The sequence below is a fragment of the Triticum dicoccoides genome, chromosome 7B (genome assembly GCF_002162155.2).
Source record: "Triticum dicoccoides isolate Atlit2015 ecotype Zavitan chromosome 7B, WEW_v2.0, whole genome shotgun sequence".
Taxonomy (NCBI): Eukaryota; Viridiplantae; Streptophyta; class Magnoliopsida; order Poales; family Poaceae; genus Triticum; species Triticum dicoccoides.
This window is the reverse complement of record NC_041393.1, coordinates 771,036,771-771,048,890: the sequence shown is the minus strand read 5'-3', so window position 1 is coordinate 771,048,890 and position 12,120 is coordinate 771,036,771.

Sequence of the window (12,120 nt, the reverse complement as noted above, 5' to 3'; positions counted from 1 at the left end):
TTTGAAGCAATCGGTCTTATCAACCCCAACCAGAGCAGGCAAGCCCAAATATTTATCAGATAGAGCTTCAGTAGCAATGTGGAGTTCCTGGAAGATCTCGTCTCTAGTTTGAGCATTAGTATTTGGACTGAAAAACACACTAGATTTACCCATGCTTACCATTTCACCTGAATTTTCACAATAGGTATCCAGCACTTGCCATAAGGAAGTTGCATTTCACATATCTGCTCTCATGAGAATAAGAGAATTTTCAGCAAATAAAAGGTGTGGGACTGACGGTGCATTCCTGCACACTCTTAACCCATCTATGCCACCAACTTCTTCTTCAAACTACAACATGCTGGATAGGCCTTCAGCACAAATCAGGAATAAGTAAGGAGATAAGGGGTCCCCCCTGCCTAATACATCTAGTAGGAGTGAACATATCTATCTCTTGTGAATTGTATCGAACTTTATATCTAACTGAGCTCACACATGCCATTATAAGGTCAATCCACTGTTTATCAAAGCCCATCTTGTGCATCATATTTCTTAGGAATATCCATTCAACTCCGTCATATGCTTTATGCATATCTAATTTGACAGCACATAAACTAGCTTGACTATTTTTGGTATTCTTGATCTTATGGATACATTCATAAGCCACAAGGATATTATCAGTGATCATTCTGCCCGGGACAAAAGCACTTTGGGTAGGAGAGATAATATCAGGCAAGATACTTTTTAAACGGACTGAAAGCAACTTTGAAATTATTTTATACAAAACATTGCATAAGCTTATAGGACGGTACTATGTAATCAGCTCCGGGTTCTCCATTTTTGGAATCAAATCGATTGACGTGTCATTCCACTCCTCCGGAATATGTTTTGAATTTATAGCTTGTAAAACTGCAGCAATTATTTCATTTTCAAGAATGTGCCAATACCTTTTAAAGAATATTGCATGCAACCCATCCGGTCCCGGAGCCTTAAGATCTCCAATACTAAAAATAGCCTTACACACATCATCCACCGAGAAAGGGGCCAGAAGCATATTGTTCATTTGTTCAGTTACCTTGGTTTGCACCTTTTGAAGCATATTTGCATTAGTGTTCTAAACTTCAGAAGTAAATAGGTTAGTAAAATAACCTTGAATATGAGGGTTTAGCTCCGTTGTACCTTGCATAATATCACCATTTTCATCCTTCAACTTTTTAATATAATTCTTTTTCTGCCGGGCTGACGCAAAAGCTTGGAAAAATGCAGTATTTCAATCACCAAACTTGAGCTAGTCTATTCATGATCTTTGCTTACTCTGAATCTCCTCCAGTTCCAATAAGTACTCTACTAGTTTTGATAGTTCTTTTCTCTTTTACTCATTTTCATCAGACATGGGTCCAATCATGACCTCCTCTAATTCACGCTGAGCCTTCTGAAGACGCTTCTTCAGTTTTCTCAACACATGTTGATCCCAATCATGGAACACTGAGTGCATGCGTGTTAGTTTTTTGAATACACCTGATACATTTGGATCAGCACCAATTCTCTCCCATTCATTCTGGACTAGTTCTGAAAATTTGTCTTCTCTTAGCCATCTTGACTCAAACCTCTTTGGACCCCTCTGATTTGAGGCCACCTCTTGGAAATATTCTATATCGACCAGTAGGGGCCTATGATCTGAATGATTGAAATTACAGTGCTCCAGACTTGCGTTCGGGAACATGGCCGCCCACTCAGCATTTATCAAGCCTCTATCCAATCTTTCACGGATTCTTCCTCTGTGCCAAGTAAATACATCACCCACATATCCCATATCATTCAGATAACAGTCCTCTATAGCTTGCTGAAAAGCATTCATATATTGTTGGGGACGTGGGTTTCCTCCCTCCTTTTCATGTAGGTATTGGATTTCATTCAAGTCCCCTATTAATAGCCATGGTAAATTATTATTAGGGTGGATTCGTCGCATGTGTTCCCACGTCAAATGTTTATTCTCCCACCGAAACTCTCCATAATACCAGTCAGTCTCCAACTCGCCCCATCATCAGAGGTGATCTGAACATCAATAAAGTTTTGGGTCCAATCCCAGGCGTTGGACTGTTATGCCATTTCTCCAAAACAGCAGTAGCCCTCCTCTCCTACCATTACTAGTGCAAACCAACTTTTGGTCCATACTCAAATGATGTCTTAAGCATTCAGCTGGATAGCTATCAAGGTGTGTCTCTGACAAGAACAACACATCGGGATGGGTGCTTCGATGGACATCTAGCAAAGCTCGAACCGCCGGTTCATTCCCGAGCCCCCGGCAGTTCCAAGATAAGAGTTTCATTGCTCCCGGCGATCACCCCGTAGGGGTGTCGCCGATTCTAGCTCATTTTCATGGTCTGCATTGCTGTCCACAACTTGACCATCCCTTCCTCTTAACTTCTTCCTATTTGCACTCTTTTGGGGTGTGCTTGCATGTCCACTATTCTTATCCTCCTCTACCAAATCCCCTTCAAATAGGTTGACCTTTTCTGCCACAGATGCCAACTCCAGTGATTTACCCGTTTTCGCACCAACAAAAGGAATAATGGCCGAGAAACTTGGGTCAGGGACTGCCCCAGTCATAGCTCCTTTTGCGGCACCCAGGTTGTTGTTCTCGGCAGTTCTCTTTCCCAATATGTTTTCCGATGCACTGCCCATTATCACATCATGATCTATCTCAACACTTTTCACTCTTGTATTCTCTGGGTTGTACTGCGTATTCTCTGGGGGTACATAATTATGTCGCCATGCTACATGATTGATACCTTCACTCTGATGATCAGTATCTGGGTTGTACTGCATATGGTTCCCACGTCCACGCGTCGGCCCTCCAGAAGCATCATATCTTTCTCTCTGCCTTTCTCCATTACCCCGGCCACCACGACATCCTCCTCTACCTCTCCTTGTTGCAAGTAGAAAACTACCCCATTCAAACTTTGTCTCATCATGCTCTCCCGTTCCGCACTGTTCATGCCAATGCCCCAACAGTCCACACGCATTACAGAAAGTCGGCAATTTTTCAAACTTGACTAGATATTTCTCGGTTTCTCCGCCTTTGGTTATACCTACAACTCTGGTTAGTTTCTTGTTCACATCAAGTTTCACCTGGGCCCAAATGAACTCCCCCACGAAGCCATTAGGGAGAGTAGCTTGCACTTCTTGTACCTCGCCAACTCGACTTGCAAGATTCTATAAGCCACTTTTACTCTTTAAGACACCATCAAGAAGTCTGTAAATTTGGCACCAGGTTTCTAGTCTGTCCAGCTTGACCTTTTCAGGGTTTGAAAAACCATCATACTCAGCTAGGATCACAACTATGCCATGGAAATCCCATGGCCCTTGGTGCATGGCCTTGTTCCAATCCCCTAGACAGTTATACGGGATCAAGAATAAATTTGCATTAATCCTCCTCCACACCACATCATTGGCTGGATTCCATGCTGCTTTCATCTCAGCAATCAAGGCACTCTGGCTGAAATTTTTCCCTGTAAAAAGTCGCCCAAGAGCCAGCCACTTGGGATTTATTTCTTCCACATCTATCTCGTCCTCCCATATCAGATCATCCGTCTCCTCGTCCTGCAGATTTAGCCTCTGCAGGAGCTGACTAGCATCCTCCATCTTTCGATCCCCCGCACCACTACCATCTCCAAATGTCGCCATGGTCACAAGTCCAAACCCTAGATCACTCGTGGCCACACCACCTCGCCAAAACCACGAGAGCAAATACGCTCTATAGGTCCTGAGAGGGAGTAGCTAGCACGGGATAGGGGATATCGACTCCCTCAGTGAGGCAGGAAGATAAGGGAACTCACGGCGGGGGCGCTGCCGGAGGACTAGCAAACCCTAGGTGCGTGACCCTAGGAGAAAACAACTAGAGAGGGTTAGACCCAATTTTTCCTAGTTATTACTTACAAGCCAAATGTTATTAGATCATATATTTGACCTAAACAATCACCTCCCACCACGTTCCTTTGTCCCCCCGTTATTTTCCACTCAAGCCTGGACATGAGAGAGGCGTTTCACATGGTGAATTAGGGGTCCAACCGTCCACCTGCACCGCCTCTGTAGTCGTTGTAGGGGACGGATCAAAGCTGCTCCGCCCCTCCTGCCTCCTAGCCTCCTACTGCCTTCCAGCCACTTGTCACCCCATGATCCCCGTGCACTGCCTCTAAGCTTTGCTTGGGCCTCCCCCGTCCGCGCCAAAGGGGATGAATCCAAACCTCCATTTACCTAATGAATTCATGATCCAGCCAACTCATCCAAAAGTCCGAACTGATGGAGGGAGGTGGGCAATATATTTCAACACTCCCCCTCATGTCTAGGCTGTTTTAGTCCTTAGACGTGGGATCGATGTAGGCCGCAGAATCGTTTTTATTTAACACTTCATTGGCAGGGTCTTGAACTCAAGACCTCTTGCCTCGGATACCATATTGAATTCATGATCCAGCCAACTCATCCAAAAGTCTGAACTGATGGAGGGAGGCGGGCAATATATTTCAACATGACCATCCTCCGTTCTTTGCACCCGCCCCAGCTCAACTGTGCCACCTGCCGTCCCCAAGTAGGACATCTTATTCGTTTTCCCCAGGAAATATGTTCACGCTTTGTATGAAGAAATATCATCCTTTCAATGTAATAAAAAATCAGGATATCCATCATTAACAATATATGATTATAATATCAGCAATTCACTAAATGATTAACACAAGTCAATAAGTGCTACCTTAATTATCTGACATTTAAATTGATTTTTAAGCATATATATACTTAGAGAATATACGTGGTAAGGCGCTGCTGTGTAAATAAAAGCAATTCAGCTTTTACCAAAATTGACAAGCCTAATGAAATGTAACAACTGGAACAAATTCAGATTCTCAGTCAGGGGCAAAGGGAGTTTTCAATTAAAATAATATAATGGCACTCGGTTATACCGTGATGTATCAAAATAGAGAAAAGGCACTAATAAGTGCTACTCACTCCATCCGAAAAAGCCTTTCCCTCAAATGGATGTATGTAGCACAAAGTTAGTGCTAGATACATCCATTTGAGGGACAAGTTTGGGACAAGCTTTTCCAGATGAAGGGAGTTGTAATCAAAGCTTGTCTATTCAATTACTTACATATTGTCTTCACCCTCATAAGATTCCTTAGTAAGGCTAACATTGTCCTTCCAAGTATCATCAGGTGCATCCACAGGACATGGTGCTGCTGGTTGGTCTACCAACCGTTCTTCTGTGGTCCATGTACTGCTACAGGGACGACATTTACCAGCGGATAATTGCACGACATGCATATCACACCATCCACGGGCAAGTCTAACTAAAACAATAGCAAACGGCTGGATTAGCAATCACGTGTGAGTGTCGTCCATCCCAAAGGGAGTAACCATTATTCTAGCTTCTTATTACCGCCGCCACAAGGAGTATCCGTTATTCTTCGTATGAGTAACATTGACCTATGATTTCAATCGAAGAATTCTGTCAATGTACTCAACAGACTGAGATAATATCTGCCGCAAAATGTTTCGAAATGGTTAGATAGATAATACTTTGGATTGATTTGTGACACTAAATATCACTACAAAACAAAGACACATCCGTGACATTTTGGGCCGAACGAATTTTTTTGCTGTCATGCATATGACACTTCTATGACGATAATTGTGACAAAACCCGGTATCATCATAGATGTGGTGGGATCCTACTTCTATGACCAAAAATCATAACAGAAAATGGGTTTTTGTCTTGGGCGGGACGGAGACGCAGCTGCATGACATTCTTTGGGCTGTCCATGACGGAAAAAACCATGGTAGAAGCGTGGGCGAGGAAAATTTCGGGGATTTCCCGGTTATGGTGGGTGGTCGGGGGCCGAGTGTTGCGCGTTTCTCTCGTACACGTATGCGCGTGTGTGCGAGGCGTTGGCTCTAACTGAACCCAAGCGAGGCGTTGGGCTCTAACTGAACCCGAGCAATTTCACTGCAGGCTACGCGTTACTGAAACCGAGCAATCGATTCCTTCGCTACTGCTGCTAACTGAAGCCGATCGATGCTGCCTCTCTGGATGAACAGTGAGCGTTGCGGGGGGGTTTGGATGAAAAATGAGCGGTGGGAGTGGATGAACAGGACCCGTGGCATTGCCTCTGGATGAATTGGACCCTGATCGATCGAGCCGGTTGGGGCTGGATGAACAGGACCCCGTGGAGGCCCGGATGAACAGGACCACCCGATGGAGGGGTGGATGAACAGTAGACGATGGAGGGGTGGATGAACAGTAGCCCATGGAGGGGTGGTTGAACAAGAGCCCGTGGAGAGGGGTGGTTGAACAGTAGCTGGTGGAGTAGAGCGCGGCGGAGGCTGGATGAACAGGAGCCCGTGGATGAACAGTCGTAGGTGGAGGCTGGAGGAGGTCGACGGTGCATGAACAGTAGCCCATGGAGGCTAGATGAGGTCGACGGTGGAGATGAACAGTATCCCGTGGAGTCCCATTTTGTGGTACGCCGCACCCCTCCCGATGAACAGGACCCGAGTTTCGACCGTAGCGCTCCAACACAAGTCCGTTTCGTCCGTTTTGAGATACACCACACCCCTCCCGATCAATAGGACCCCTGTTTCGACCGTAGGAGGTCCGTTTCCTCCGTTTTGGGGTACGCCAGACCCCTCCCGATGAACAGGATCCCGTTTGCTCCGTAGGAGGTCGAACACAAGGCTGTTTCCTCCGTTCTGCGGTACGCCGGGCCTCGTTTCCATTGTCTGTTCCATCCAAGCCATCCCGATGAACACGACCACGCATTCCGTTCCGACCCAGTCGGTTGGCTCCCCATGAACACGACGACAACGCTATTTCTCCGTTCCAACCCAGCCATGTACACGAGCCCTAGCCATACGTATATATGCGCGAGTAGGCGTTCGAGACCCTGCCCGTATGTACACATACGTGGCCGCATTTTCTTTCTTGCGCACTGGCCGCTGTACGTACGTGTACATGCTACGTGCGCGCCTCTACTACGACACATGCGCGCCTCTACATCCACCAGTATGTACGTACACGTTCATGACCAGAATGACAACGCTATGTACGCTTCGACCAGGTGGGTCCCGACTGTCAGGCACTTCCTTGCATGTGAAGATGTAGCTGGTGGGTCCCAGCAGTCAGGGGGGCGAATCATTTTTTTCGGACGCACTTCCTTGCGTGCGAAGATGTAGCTGGTGGGTCCCAGCAGTCAGGGGGGCGAATCGTTTTTTTGCCCGGATGCACTTCCTTGCGTAAGAAGATGTAGCTGGTGGGTCGCAACAGTCAGGGGGGCGAATCGTTTTTTTCCCGGACGCACTTCCTTGCGTCCGAAGATGTAGGTGGTGGGTCCTAGCAGTCAGGGGGGCGAATCGTTTTTTTGCCCGGACGCACTTCCTTGCATCCGAAGATGTAGCTGGTGGGTCCCAGCAGTCAGGGGGAAACGTTTTTTCACGAAATACAGTGGCCCGTCCGGTGGGTCCCAGCTGTTAGGTGGAGGAATCATTATTTTCCGCATAATAAGGAGGCACTTCCTTGCTGCGGCCATGGACCCAGCTGTTAGGCTCTCCACGTACAGTCCACGTCCGATGGAAGTCGTTCCTTGACCACGTTGACCAGGCCGCGACGAGAGCGCCACGGCGGTGGACGACGGCGAGGCCTAGGAAGGGGACCACGCGGAGCCGGGGAAGACGCTGCAGTGGAAGCCCGCGCAGAGAGGAGTATGAGAGTTCACTGGTTCGGCTGCGGTGTGAGGCTGCCGTTGCTGCAGGGCCTGGCCAGTAGTGGGAATAGTAGGGGGCGGTGAGGCCTCCGCGGCAACACAACTGGCCACTCTTGATAACCCACAAGTGTAGGGGATCGCAACAGTTTTCGATAAGTAAGAGTGTCGAACCTAACGAGGAGCTAAAGGTAGAATAAATATTCCCTCAAGTTCTATTGACCACCGATACAACTGTACGCATGCTTGACGTTCGCTTTACCTAGAACAAGTATGAAACTAGAAGTACTTTGTAGGTGTGATAGGATAGGTTTGCAAGATAATAAAGAGCACGTAAATAAAAGCTAGGGGCTGTTTAGATAAAGATGCAAAAAAGTAAATATAGCGAGTGTGGAAAAGTGGTGGTAGGAGTTGTGAAATTGTCCCTAAGCAATTGACTATGTTACTAGACCGGTAATCACTATTGCAATTCTATTTGAGGGAGAGGCATAAGCTAACATACTTTCTCTACTTGGATCATATGCACTTATGATTGGAACCCTAGCAAGCATCCGCAACTACTAAAGATTCACTAAGGTAAAACCCAACCATAGCATTAAAGCATCAAGTGCCCTTTTATCCCATACGGAAACAACCTACTTACTCGGGTTTGTGTTTCAGTCACTCACGCAACCCACCATAAGCAAATCATAAACATATTGCAAACCCTACAGAGGGAATCCCTCACGCTTGCGCGACACTGAGGGCACAATAGGACAGCACCAATAATAAAACATGCAACTCAAACCAATCATAGCAATTCATCAATCACCGATAGGACAAGGAAAATCTACTCAGACATCATAGGATGGCAACACATCATTGGGTAATAATATGAAGCATAAAGCACCATGTTCAAGTAGAGGGTACAGCGGGATGCGGTAGAGTGGACCGCTGAATATAGAAGGGGGAAGGTGATGGAGATGTTGGTGAAGATGACGGCGGTGTTGGTGAAGATCGCCGTGATGATGATGGCCCCCGGCAGTGCTCCGGCGCCACCGGAAGCAAGGGGGAGAGAGGCTCCCTTCTTATTCTTCTTCCTTGACCTCCTCCCTAGATGGGAGAAGGGTTTCTCCTTTGGTCCTTGGCTCCCATGGTGTGGGACGGGCGAGAGCCCTTCCGAGATTGGATCTATCTCAGTGTTTCTGCGTTCTCAGATTCTACCACTTCATCGTTTCCTATATATCTGGAGATCCATAACTCCGATTGGGGTGAATCTTTCGCCCAGATTTTTCTCGTAAAATTAGCTTTCTTGCGGCAAAAGAAGGGTATCAACCACCTTATGGGTGGCCCACGAGAGGCTAGGGCGCGCCTGCCTCCCTGGGGCGCGCCCCCCCTATCTCGTGGCCACCTAGCATAATCTTGATCATATGTCTAACCATGGCATGAATATTAAGACACGAGTGATTCAAAGCAATAGTCTATCATTTGACATAAAAATATGATAATACTTTGAGCGTACCAATAAAGCAATCATGTCTTTTCAAAACAACAAGACCAAAGCAAGCTTATCCCTACAAAATCATACAGTTTGGCCATGTTTCATCTTTGTCACACAAAAATGCTCCCATCATGCACAACCCTGATGACGATCCGAGCAATTGGTTCATACATTTTAACGCGCTTCAGCTCTTTCAACCCTCACGCAATACATGAGCGCAAGCCATGGATATAGCACTATAGGTGGAATAGAATATAATGGTGGAGGTTTATATGGAGAAGACAAAAAAGGAGAAAGCCTCACATCGACACGGCTAATCAACGGGCTATGGAGATGCCCATCAATTGATGTCAATGCGAGGAGTAGGGATTGCCATGCAATGGATGCACTAAGAGCTATAAGTGTATGAAAGCTAAAACTGAAAACTAAGTGGGTGTGCATCTAACTTGCTTGCTCATGAAGACCTAGGGCATTTAAGGAAGCCCATCGTTGGAATATACAAGCCAAGTTCTATAATGAAAATTCCCACTAGTATATGAAAGTGACAACATACGAGACAATCTATATGAAGAACATGGTGCTACTTTGAAGAACAAGTGTGGAAAAAGGATAGTAACATTGCCCCTTTTCATTTCTTTTTTTTCTTTTTTTTCTTTTTTTTTCATTCTGTGGGCTTCTTTGGCCCCCTTTTTATTTAGGCTTCTTTAGCCTTTCCTTTTTTTCTTTTTTTTTCTTTTTTTTCATGGGGCAATGCTCTATAATGATGATCATCACACTTTTATTTACTTACAATTCAATATTACAACTCGATAATAGAACAAAGATATGACTCTATATGAATGCTTCTGGCAGTGTACCGGGATGTGCAATGATCTAGCATAGCAATGACATCAAAAAGCGGACAAACCATGAAAACATCATGCTAGCTATCTTACGATCATGCAAAGCAATATGAGAATGAATGCTCAAGTCATGTATATGATGATGATGGAAGTTGCATGGCAATATATCTCGGAATGGCTATGGAAATGCCATGATAGGTAGGTATGGTGGCTGTTTTGAGGAAGATATAATGAGGCTTATGTGTGATAGAGCGTATCGTATCACGGGGTTTGGATGCACCGGCGAAGTTTGCACCAACTCTCAAGGTGAGAAAGGGAAATGCACGGTACCGAAGAGGCTAGCAATGATGGAAAGGTAAAAGTGCGTATAATCCATGGACTCACATTAGTCATAAAGAACTCATATACTTATTGCAAAAGTATATTAGCCCTCGAAGCAAAGTACAACTATGCATGCCCCTAGGGGGATATATTGGTAGGAAAAGACCATCGCTCGTCCCCGACTGCCACTCATAAGGAAGACAATCAAAGAAACACCCCATGCTTCAAATTTGTCACACAACGGTTACCATACGTGCATGCTACGGGACTTGCAAAACTCAACACAAGTGTCTCTACAATCCACAACCACCCACTTGCATGACACTAATATCACCATCTTTATATCGCAAAACTATTGCAAGGAATCAAACATATCATACTCAGCGATGTACAAGTTTATGTAGGATTTTATGACTAACCATGTGAATGACCAATTCCTGTCATCTCTCTAAATAGATATAAGTGAAGCAAGAGAGTTTAATTCTTTCTAAAAAAGATATGCCCATGCTCTAACAAATATAGGTGAAGAAAAAGAGCATTCTACAAATGGCGGTTTTCTATGTGAAGAGAAACAGGCAATCCAGACTTCAAATGATATAAGTGAAGCGCATGAAGCATTCTATAAAGCCATACTCAAAAGATTTAAGTGAAGTGCAATGAGCATTCTATAAATAAACCAAGGACTATCTCATACCAGCATGGTGCATAAAATAAAAATGAAAACTAAATGCAAAAGACGCTCCAAGACTTGCACATAATGCATAAACGAAACGAATACGAAAATACACCGATACTTGTTGAAGAAAGAGGGGATGCCTTCTGGGGCATCCCCAAGCTTAGACACTTGAGTCTCCTTGAATATTTACTTGGGGTGCCTCAGGCATTCCCAAGCTTGAGCTCTTGCCTCTCTTCCTTTTCCTCATATCGAAACCTCCTCGTTTAGACACTTCATCCACACAAAACTTCAACAGAAAACTCGGTTAGATCCGTTAGTATAATAAAGCAAATTACTACTCTAAGTACTGTAGAAAACCAATAAATATTTTGCTTTTGCATTGTGTCTACTGTAATATAGCTTTTCCATGGCTTAATCCACTGATATAAATTGATAGTTTCATCAAAACAAGCAAACTATGCATCAAAAACAGAATCTGTCAAAAAACAGAACAGTCTGTAGAAATCTGAACATCCACCATACTTATGGTACCCCAACAATTCTACCAAAATTAGGAAAAATAAATAAGTTGGACAGAAAGACAGTGCAAAAGGAATCAGAACCATTTAACGTTCCAATTAAAAACGTAAAATCTCGCACTACAGCCAAAGTTTCTGTCCTGCACCGTACAAACCAACAAGCATTGTAAACATCCTAAAGGAAAACCTTGGCACATTATTTTTATAATACAATGGAATTATACAAGGGGATAATTTTTTTTTGAAAAGTTTCTGTAATCAAGATTCACAAAGTTTCCGTGAGCATGAACAAAGTTCAAGGCTAGCTCCCACTTCAACAATGCTTGTCCTTTTCACTTTCACTTTCCTTTTTGAAAAGTTTTTAGGTTCCCCTCTTTATTTTTTTTGTTTTTTAACTATATGAAAGCACTCAACAGAAATAAATGACTCTCTAAAACTTCCGGGTTGTCTCCCTGGCAGCACTTTCTTTAAAGCCATGAAGCTAGGCATATAGTGCTCAAGTAATGAATCCACCCGGATCCCAAGGTATATCAAAGCCAATTTTAATTAACAA